General features: G+C 41.3%; 1 non-coding gene across 1 annotated transcript; it reads left to right on the forward strand.

Moving 5' to 3' along the window:
• Positions 1-4,081: 4,081 nt before the first annotated feature.
• On the forward strand, positions 4,082-4,200 carry LOC145418483 (5S ribosomal RNA). The gene has a single exon (XR_013900700.1). It is a non-coding gene; the product is annotated as a 5S ribosomal RNA (ribosomal RNA).
• Positions 4,201-9,504: the final 5,304 nt, after the last annotated feature.

Consider the following 9,504-nt stretch of genomic DNA (forward strand, 5'->3'; position numbering starts at 1 on the left):
AATTACAATGAAGCCACCGTGTGAAATGGTTCAAGCAAACTGGTAAATATGGTGAGACGAAAAAGAAAGAGAAGTCAGTCAGAGCTGAAAGTTCTAATACTGTGTTATTCCTGCTTCACACTTCCTGCATGTCTGTCATCTCCTTTCCTGACGCATGTTGTCAATGAGTCATGCATGGGCCACCAAGCCTCTTTCAGTGTTGAAATGTCGGCCATCAGAATGTAGGAACAAGTCGAGGTGGTGGAATACTTAGTAAACTAAAACACTTGGCTGAACAAAATCAAACTGCAATAAGCACAGCATCATGTTGCAGAAAAAAACAAACTGCAAAAAGGAAATAAAAGGTGTTGCAGATCAGTATGGTGAGGTAGGGAAAACAAGCACTCAGTTAAGAGATGGTTCCTGGTATGATAACGGGACCACCTGCAGTGAGAAGGATTGGTCCATGAGATGCAATGGACCAATAACAGGAGGATTCTATTGTGTCCAGAACCTTGTACACCCAGTGAAAACAGGCTGCTGACACTTAAAGTATAATAATTAATAATGACGACAAATGAACCATGTGAAAATTGCCCTTTATACAGCAATGTACAGAAAACTATGATGGTCTGAGTTGTAAGCACCGTAAGGACAAACTCCATATACTATTACGGATTTTTTTAGGGATACATCCACAATAATAATTACCAATCATGCCGAGGGAGCAAAGCCCGTAGTGTTCATACAGAAACAGCCTACATCCTACCCAGTTGTTCAAGTACTTCCTTTGGTGTGTACTATACTTTATAATTATGAGGCAGGAGTCACCTGCCATAACGAGGGTCTGGCTGTAGTGACTACCTGGCTCTGATGAACATAGCCAAGCTACATCCATTAATAAAAGATGCAGGACGAGGTGCCAAGAGCCCATGCCAGGTTAAATGTTTCACCAGAGAGACAGCAAGGGCTCGTGCAGACTGATCAGCGTCATAAGGAAAACCACAGTTCACACAGAAAACACAGTGATATGCTGACGATGCCGATCCTCTGTACAGCCTATGTATTAATCAGTATTGCCGTCCATGGTTGTGAAGCACATTCAGTTCTTTGTAAAGGTGTACTGTAAGACTGGAATGATGTATTTTTCCCTATCCGGCCGTGGCGCTGAGTTATTTTACTGCTATTAGAGTGACTGATAATACCCAGTTCGTTTTATACTTCAATTATTTCTGAATTGAACTTAATACCGACATATTAAAGATATGTAATAAATGTCACCCATCTTCTCTGAAACAATGTTAAGAACTCTTGGTTGTACGGGAATCGCCTGCGGCCTTTACATTAGCAGTAATTTACTGATTAACCTTCAGTTTAAATCTTTGCTTAAGAAAACAGTTCTGGCAAGCAAGGAATGGTAATGTCCTGTTATTGTCTCTGTCTTCAGGTGAAACTTCATTACCGTTTTATGTTGTACTAGTTAAATGAAAATGCCTCTCATTACCGTATAAATAAACATTAACGTAGGTTTCTGGCTATGATTTTAAAAATAAATCAAGATTCATTCGTTTATGAGTATTGCCACGTAGCCGACTTCTTACGAAGTCGAGACTAAAGGCACCAGAAACAGCTGATGTTCGTGTGCGATAAAAAAAAAAAAAAAAAAAATCATCCTCTGAAGGCGAGAGAGAAACAGACTAGCCATGACAAATGTAAAGACTGCCAGAGACATAAGGAGGAGTTAGACTAGACATGACAAATGTAGATTATCAGAGACAGAGGAGAGTTAGACTAGGCATAGCACGTCAAGACTATCAGACACAGAGAAGAGAGCCTGAAGACTAGAAAAACGGTTTAATGGAGTCCTGTAGAAAGCAATAATCAGTATCACCCTCCCCTTACTTCAGCATATTAAGCCAGGGTAAGTGAACACTAAGTCCATTCATTCTACGGTGAAGCAAACCCCAAAGTAGGATCAAAGTAAGGATGTGTTTGTAGTGAGATGAGGAGGAAGACAAGAGAAGGTGATAGACATTACTGGCCCTTGGGTTTGTGTTGGGTGGAGGATGGGTATCCGATTAAAACTTAGGTCTATACCTGTATAAGAGAAAGGATGGGGAGGGAATACAGGAGTTACGTAGGAAAGACATGGAAAAGCGTGGACTGAGAAGTTGTATCAGATAAAGAACAGGTATGTGTAGAACAAAGAATTTTACGTTTTACCTTGTAAAACAAAAAAAGTCAACTTCTCGGCTGGCCCTCAGCATTTCCTCCAAGTCTGGTTAAAATCGGATCAACACTGTTTCAATATACGGGTAACATACAGATATGGACAAACACATCCAACATTACAACACACCCTTCTTGTTTTCGCAAGCGTGGATGTAGGTATACAGGGGAAACCCTTATGAGAAAATTATACTTAAAAAAAAAAAGACTACTGTATGAAAAATAAATAATGGATGTACAGTGACGAAAATATCAAAATGGCTAATCAGCCTTTAAATGTCAACAAACTATTGGCTGGAAAAAGCTGGTACTCACATACCTACACCAGCCACTGCACCGCTACTTACCTGAAACAATAGAAATCTCATTATACTAAACTGTATCATCTAATTATACATGAAATATATGAGAAACAGTAACGGAGGAATAGATCGTAACATCAACGTAGCTTGTATCAGTAATAAGTGAACATTAATGAGTATTCTAAAAAAAAATAAAAAATACTGAGAAGGAGTTGCAAAATCTCCACAGCCATCAGGACTATGGCCCATTACTGATGACAACACTGATCCACAAACTTGACGCCAGTCCTTCGACGTAACGTACAGTAATATTGCAGGAAGGTTAAGTAAAGAACAGTGCACATCACGCAGTGTCTTCTGCCTCTATAACAATTCTCAAGTTACGAACAGACAGTTATCGCATTCTCTTCTTAACTATTTACTTTTCTTGTTGTTCTAAGGAGGAGGTGAGAAATGTGCAGATTTTTTCCATGTCCCCTGTTCCTGGATGCCTCACTGCCTTACCCAGCCTCATCTCAGTCTTCACTCTGCCTCAGTCCATGCTTTACTCTGGTGTGGTCCTTACCTAATTCTCAAGTGGAAGAATGTCGGCCTACCGTTCGAAAGGAAGCAAGTTCGATTCCAGGTGGGAAATGGAGCAGCTTGTGTTCCCCCTCCCCCCCCAAAAAAAAAGGATGAAAGAAAATCCATCCATCCATCCATCATCCAATTCTACATTGCCCCATGAGGAGCGTAGGAGCCCGTGGCTAGGCAGTTGGTCCCGACATTTAAGATGAGAGTGACCAGCCTCACTCATCCCTGAGTGCCATTACATGAGCAGTCAACCCCAACCACCAGTTGGATATAAACCTTTACCAGCTCAATCCGATTGGAGCGCAGTAATTACCCACTAAGCCACCAGGCGCCAAAATTTGGTTATATGGTTACCACCCAGCGAAGTAAATGGTTTCCTAGTGTACACGAAACCATTTGGCTTGTCACACAGTGTAGAGTCACACACAGGCAGAAGGAAGAGGAACGAATGAAGGAAAGAAAGACAGCAGAAAAAGAAAGAGTTAACAGACCATCCACAATTCCTACAGAGATCCCATGTCACATTCCCCACTAATACCGCCACACCAGTCCTGAATCACACACACTGGCATACAGTTTTCACGGCCGGTGTATATTAGTGCCCAAGTGTTTATACGGTATTTCGTGGATGTTCGCGCCATCTGTTAGGCACAGGAGTACAACTGAATCTCAAAAGTTGACTGTGTATTCCATGCCCAGATCTGATACATATATAAACTCATAATAGCCAAGATTATAATTCACTTGTACTCTCCACAAACCAGTCGCTTATAACGCAGATATCCTCAGCTTTTCACTTATATTTTCCTTTTTTTCACGCCACCTCTCTGCATACCTGTAGTGTAAATTGCCTGCGCCATCATGTGTAAAGTCAGTTTTTTCGGGTCTTGGTGTGGGACGTACATGGATGAGCTGTTAACGTGTCATATTTTTTTCGCTGTGGAGTCATTTCATTTCGTGATTTTGCTGCGTCGGTCATGTGCTGAATTTTTATTATGAGAAACGGCCATACCACGTTGAGTACACCGCTTCCCATCCGATCAGCGAAGTTAAGCAACGTTGGGTCTGGTTAGTACTTGGATGGGTGACTGCCTGGGAACACCAGATGCTGTTGGCATCCCTACGTGTCAAGTGGGGTTGGTGGAGGATTAGTGCCCCTCCCTGTAAAACAATTAACTCTAAGCCCTTGACCACCCCGTTTGGGATACATGGCGTCTGGCAATGAATGAAAAAAATGACTGATGATGATGTAGATGATATGGATAGCAACGACGACAATGATGATGATGTGATGATGATGATGATTGTTGTGTACTGTAGTTCTCGCTAACTTGCCAAAGCTTGTATTAAATGTATATCCTTAACACAATACAGTACTTTCCATTTATAAACACGATTTATTTCTGTGTCTTCTGTTTTCAGAGTTACAGTAAATCCACAGTAAAATACACAAAATTTGCCCATTATATTTGCTCTCTTATACCTATAAAGCCTTAATGACCCACTTATGGTCAACAGGCGTGTATCTAAACAATCTTCTTTTTCTTACATCCATTTAGTTATAATTCTGGCCTGGCAGCCTCTTTAGATTTCTTCTCTGTACCACATTCCCACTCTGCGACGTCACAATTCCAGTTCTCCTACACTCCTTCATCCAAACCTCGATTTTAAAATTATCTCCTAATTATTGGCCTCTCGCCTGACTGGTTTATCCAATCTTTTAGCCAATGTGCTGTGAAAATGTCTTTCACCTCTCTCTCTCTCTCTCTCTCTCTCTCGTACATAAGAGGTCAGAAACATTTGCACTGACCCCTGTCAGAACGCTACGGTGTATAAATATGTCAGTGTTGGCAGCACGGGATGATGTTATTCAGCTTAAGATGCAGCTGTGGTAGTGAAGGGGTTATATGCATCCAGGTATTTACATGTTCCACTCACACAAACCAGTTTTTGTGTGAGGCTTTGCCAATATCCAGCCATGCAAACCTGTACCACTGAAAACCTCTCGCCCATTACCAAACCCCTTCATCTAGTACAATTATCAACAGCCATTTTCAAAGTCTATCTTACTCCCACACGATACTCTTCCACTTTTCACTTGGTGTCTCGTTGTTTCAGGAGCTATACGCTTTTCAGCATAACCTAGAATTTTGTCCTTTTGCAACTTTTTTTAGAATTATGTCCTTTTGCAGCTTAACTTAGATTTTTTCCTTTTGCAGCTTAACCTAGAATTTTGTCCTTTCGCAGCTTAACCTAGAATTTTGTCCTTTTGCTGTTTATCTCACGTACCTCAGTGCCAGGATAAGGCATTGCTACAGGTGCATATCCTTTCCATTGCACCTCTACGCGACTTGCATCATATTTTAGCGTTTATGTATTGCTACAGCTCGGCTTTCAAAATGTCGAGGTGGCAGTTTTAGGCCAAGTTATATTGAAAACAACATACAATTTTCAGTTTTTTTTTTTTTTTTTTTTTTTTTTTGTCAGTCCAGCTGGAATACTCACAAACCATAATCAGTTCAACCCAATTTTTTAAACAGTCACTTCCACCTTTTTTTTTTTTTTTTTTTTTTTTAATACTCGGCATAGGGGACATCTGGAACTGTTGTGATTAGATACAGCCGTCGTTAATCTCATCACCTTCAGACGTCCTTCATTAGGTAGAACAAAATCGTCGGACTATAGTAGGAATAAAACGAAATTACATCCTCGAGTTGAAGAGATCCATCCTTTTACGATAAACACATCTCTATAGCACTTAAATAACATGGTTCATTTTGTGTTGTAGTTTTAATGTTGTTATTGACTCCTACTTGGTTGTGAAGCGATTGGCCGTTATCTGAGGGAAGATAAAAGTATAAACAAACGACATTATAGCAGGTCAGCTCAGTAAATTTTATGAGTACAACAGCAAAGCTAATTTCTGGATGATATCAAGGGTTACCAACTTACTCGGGTATGAGACAAAGAACAAGTCGCTTGGTTGTGTAGAGTTTAGCAAGTATATTAAGGAAGATAAAAGTATGACAAACCATTTAGTAGCAGTTCAACTCAGTTAATTTTATGTGTACAACACCAGAGCTAATTACAGGGTGATGTCAAGGATTACCAATCGACTCGGGTATGAGGGACAAAAAGTCATTTCAAAGATGTGGTTGTGGTACTGGAACTATAATGGATCAATATGTTACGTCCAGTGGTGGTGGTGGTGGTGGTGCTGGAGGTGGTGGCGCTGGCGGATAGTTTAATGGTGAATGACTGTGGATTGCGACAGTGAATAAGTTAACGGTGATAGTGGAGGGTGGTTAACGTCATATAAATCAGCTACCCGTACGTATTTAATTCCTTCCCTGCAGTGAAAGTAACACATAAACATTTACATTTACTACTGCAGACGAGTCTATTAAAATACGATGGATCTCTAAAAGTTAAGAGGTTAGTAATCTTAAAGTAATCTTAAAATTTGATATTAGAAACTTTTACCTTTCCTTGACTGAGAGTTGGGAGAAAGAGAGAGCAAATGCAGAAAGATATTCATTGGGATGGGAGGAGTCTGGACCCGAATTATCAATACTGAGCTCGTGACCTCAGCCAGAGCCTCTCCTTTCCACTCCATCCTCTCACCCTGGTAACTCCCTCCCTCCGTCTATTCATTCCCCCAGATATTATATCTTACTTCTCCTATATTACTCTCAGTGTCCAGTTCTGCTTTCTAAATTTCCTGCGAGTCCGTTTTCCAATATTTTTCGTGCCGTCGTTTCTCCCACCAAAGGTAATCTCACATTTCATCTCCTCACTAATTCCCACTGCTTTATTTCACTTTTCTTACCTTCATCAGTGGTTCTCTTCTTCCACTTCCGTAGTTTCTCTTTCCTTGTTTCTAGATCCTATCATCATCCCATCCTTAGGATGGAAAACATGGGCGGGAAAATGATTAAAATAACTTCAGTGAAAGTATAATATCTTCTTTTCCATATGTTCTTCGTCACCTGTGTTCGCTTTCCATGTATGATTTGCAGTCACTGTTGCATTGTTAATTTGACCACAATTATTACCCGTCCCCGCCCCGGAGGGGCTCGGGGACGGGTATTGCTTTCACTCGGTTTGTCTGTTTCTTTGTTTGTTTGTCTGTCTGTCTGTCTGTCAACATCTTTACGCGAAAACTAACAGTGCAATTTTGACTAAAATTAAAGGGATGATGGACTATGACCTGATCACCTGATTAAATTTTGGGTCAAACTGGGCCAACGCCAAGGCTGTTGGTTCAAAAAAAAAAAAAATGTTTTTTTTGCCATAACTCATTTCAAAATCGTTATAGCGACATGGAAACAAAACCCAAAAGAGCATCTTTCAAATCTGCATCCTATGACATGCCTCCTTACATCAGGGGGTCACCCCCAGTTAGGGGGGTCAGTGTCAGGAGGATCGGGCCTAAAATTTCAAATGAGCCTTTTTTTTTTTTTTTTTTTTTAGATAACAGAACTGAGGATGAAAAAACAAATGAGTAAAAAAAAAACATACAGCAGATTACTGGTGTCCTCCATTCATAAAAAATCTGTAATAGTTGGACTTAAACAGCTGTAAGTTGAAGTGTTGGGGGAAACAACGCTGGGGAAGCGAGTTCCAAAGAGATGCAGTTCGGGGAATAAAAGATTTCTGATGGGCAGAAGTTCTGCAATATGGTAGTGTGACAGTCCAGTCATGAGCGCAACCAGATGCCCATGTAGGGCGGAGGAAGGCATGGAGAGGTGGCACAATGGATGCGATTTTCACCCAATATACTCCAAAATACAATATGTGACATCTTTGACTAGATATCCTGTTGTGTTTATACGTCAGCACTAAATGACTCCCAGGGATGGGTTTGCTGTGCCTTGGCACTGCTTCTTGTTCTTTCTTTGTTCATTAGTAACTTAAGTTCTCGTTATAGATCACTTTTCTAACGTTCTTCCTTTCTTTCATGGTATCAGTAGAGTGCTAAAATCCTGCAACCTTCAGAGTACATTTGCCAGTTTGCTTCATTTGGATCACTAATTGTATGGAGAAGTTTGTGATGCATTCTCCATCTCCCTTTATCCTCACATCCCATCCAGTAATAATTTACGATACATATATTCCACTAATCAGAGTCAATCTTTCAGGCAGTACCAATCTCCCTCCCCCCCTCCCTTTTTTTTGTCCTGTCTTTCATTTCCTTCTCCTCTCATCCTTTTTCATTCAGTGTCAAAAACACACTTTTTTCTTGTCCCACCAATTTTCACTTTTTCTTCCCCGCTTCCTCCGTCTCTACTTCCTCTCTTTCTTAATTTTTCAAAAACTTCTTGCAATCCCTCCCATTTATTAGTATCTGTCGGCCTGTTCCTCCTCTATAAGTATGTTTCTATTCTTCCTCTCTCCATTTTCCAACAACTTGTCACTTTCTTCCCCTGGGCCCTCTCTACCCCTGCCACACACTCCTTCCCTGCCAGCCAGCCGCCACCCCCATCACGGGTTAGAAACACCGGAACAGTGTCGGGGACCATTCGAGTACACTGCCTGGATTGGCCCGGCACTGAACACACACCAACACCAGTACGGGCCAGTATGTTAAGTAAGCAAGCGTGTGTGTGTGTGTGTGTGTGTGTGTGTGTGTGTGCGTGCGTGTGTGTGTGTGTGTGTGTGTGTGTGTGTGTGTGTGTGTGTGTGTGTGTGTGTGTGTGTGTGTGTGTGTGTGTGTGTGTGTGTGTGTGTGTGTGTGTGTGTGAGAGAGAGAGAGAGAGAGAGAGAGAGAGAGAAATGCTTCCTCTTGATTCAGACACATGGCAACAAAGGCACTGCTGCATATGGAAAGGTAATCATTCAAGTGAACTCGTGTATAAAATCAGTAGCCCACATTAGGCCCTAGCTGTGTTGTGCCTTTAGCTACCACTGACACACACATATACAAACAGGCGCACATACACACACACATCAGAAACACACACACACATGCACAACCAGACAATCAGGAATACATACATATGACCATATATAGCCACAAACAAACGCACTCACAGCAGCAAGCATTCAGACAAGCAGGCGTGCAGCTAAAACGAGCCGCTGAAAGCCGGTAGCTCGGTGGTGGTGAGATGGAACAACAGCATCAGCCTCATCCTGTGTTCTTGCTGCTCTCTTTCCCATTATTTTTTCCTTAACGCTGAGTAAGTTTTTCTAGGGTCGTTAGTCCCCTCATTGTTACCACAGTTTTAGACCCTTTGTTCCTTGCCTCTACAGGGCTGAGATTCTCAAACCTACATACAATCATTTCCATCTGTTAACTAGGATTTTTGTTTGGAAGGACATCAAGAACTATTGAAGGGTTCTACATTCTCCTTTCCTTGTTTTTCCTCCAAAAACAAATCTCAGGTACGACAGGGAATGGATCGTATGTTGGCTTATTAAT

The sequence above is a fragment of the Coenobita brevimanus genome, chromosome 114, assembly GCF_032717465.1.
Source record: "Coenobita brevimanus isolate Jiangsu-jjx chromosome 114, ASM3271746v2, whole genome shotgun sequence".
NCBI classification, from domain to species: Eukaryota; Metazoa; Arthropoda; class Malacostraca; order Decapoda; family Coenobitidae; genus Coenobita; species Coenobita brevimanus.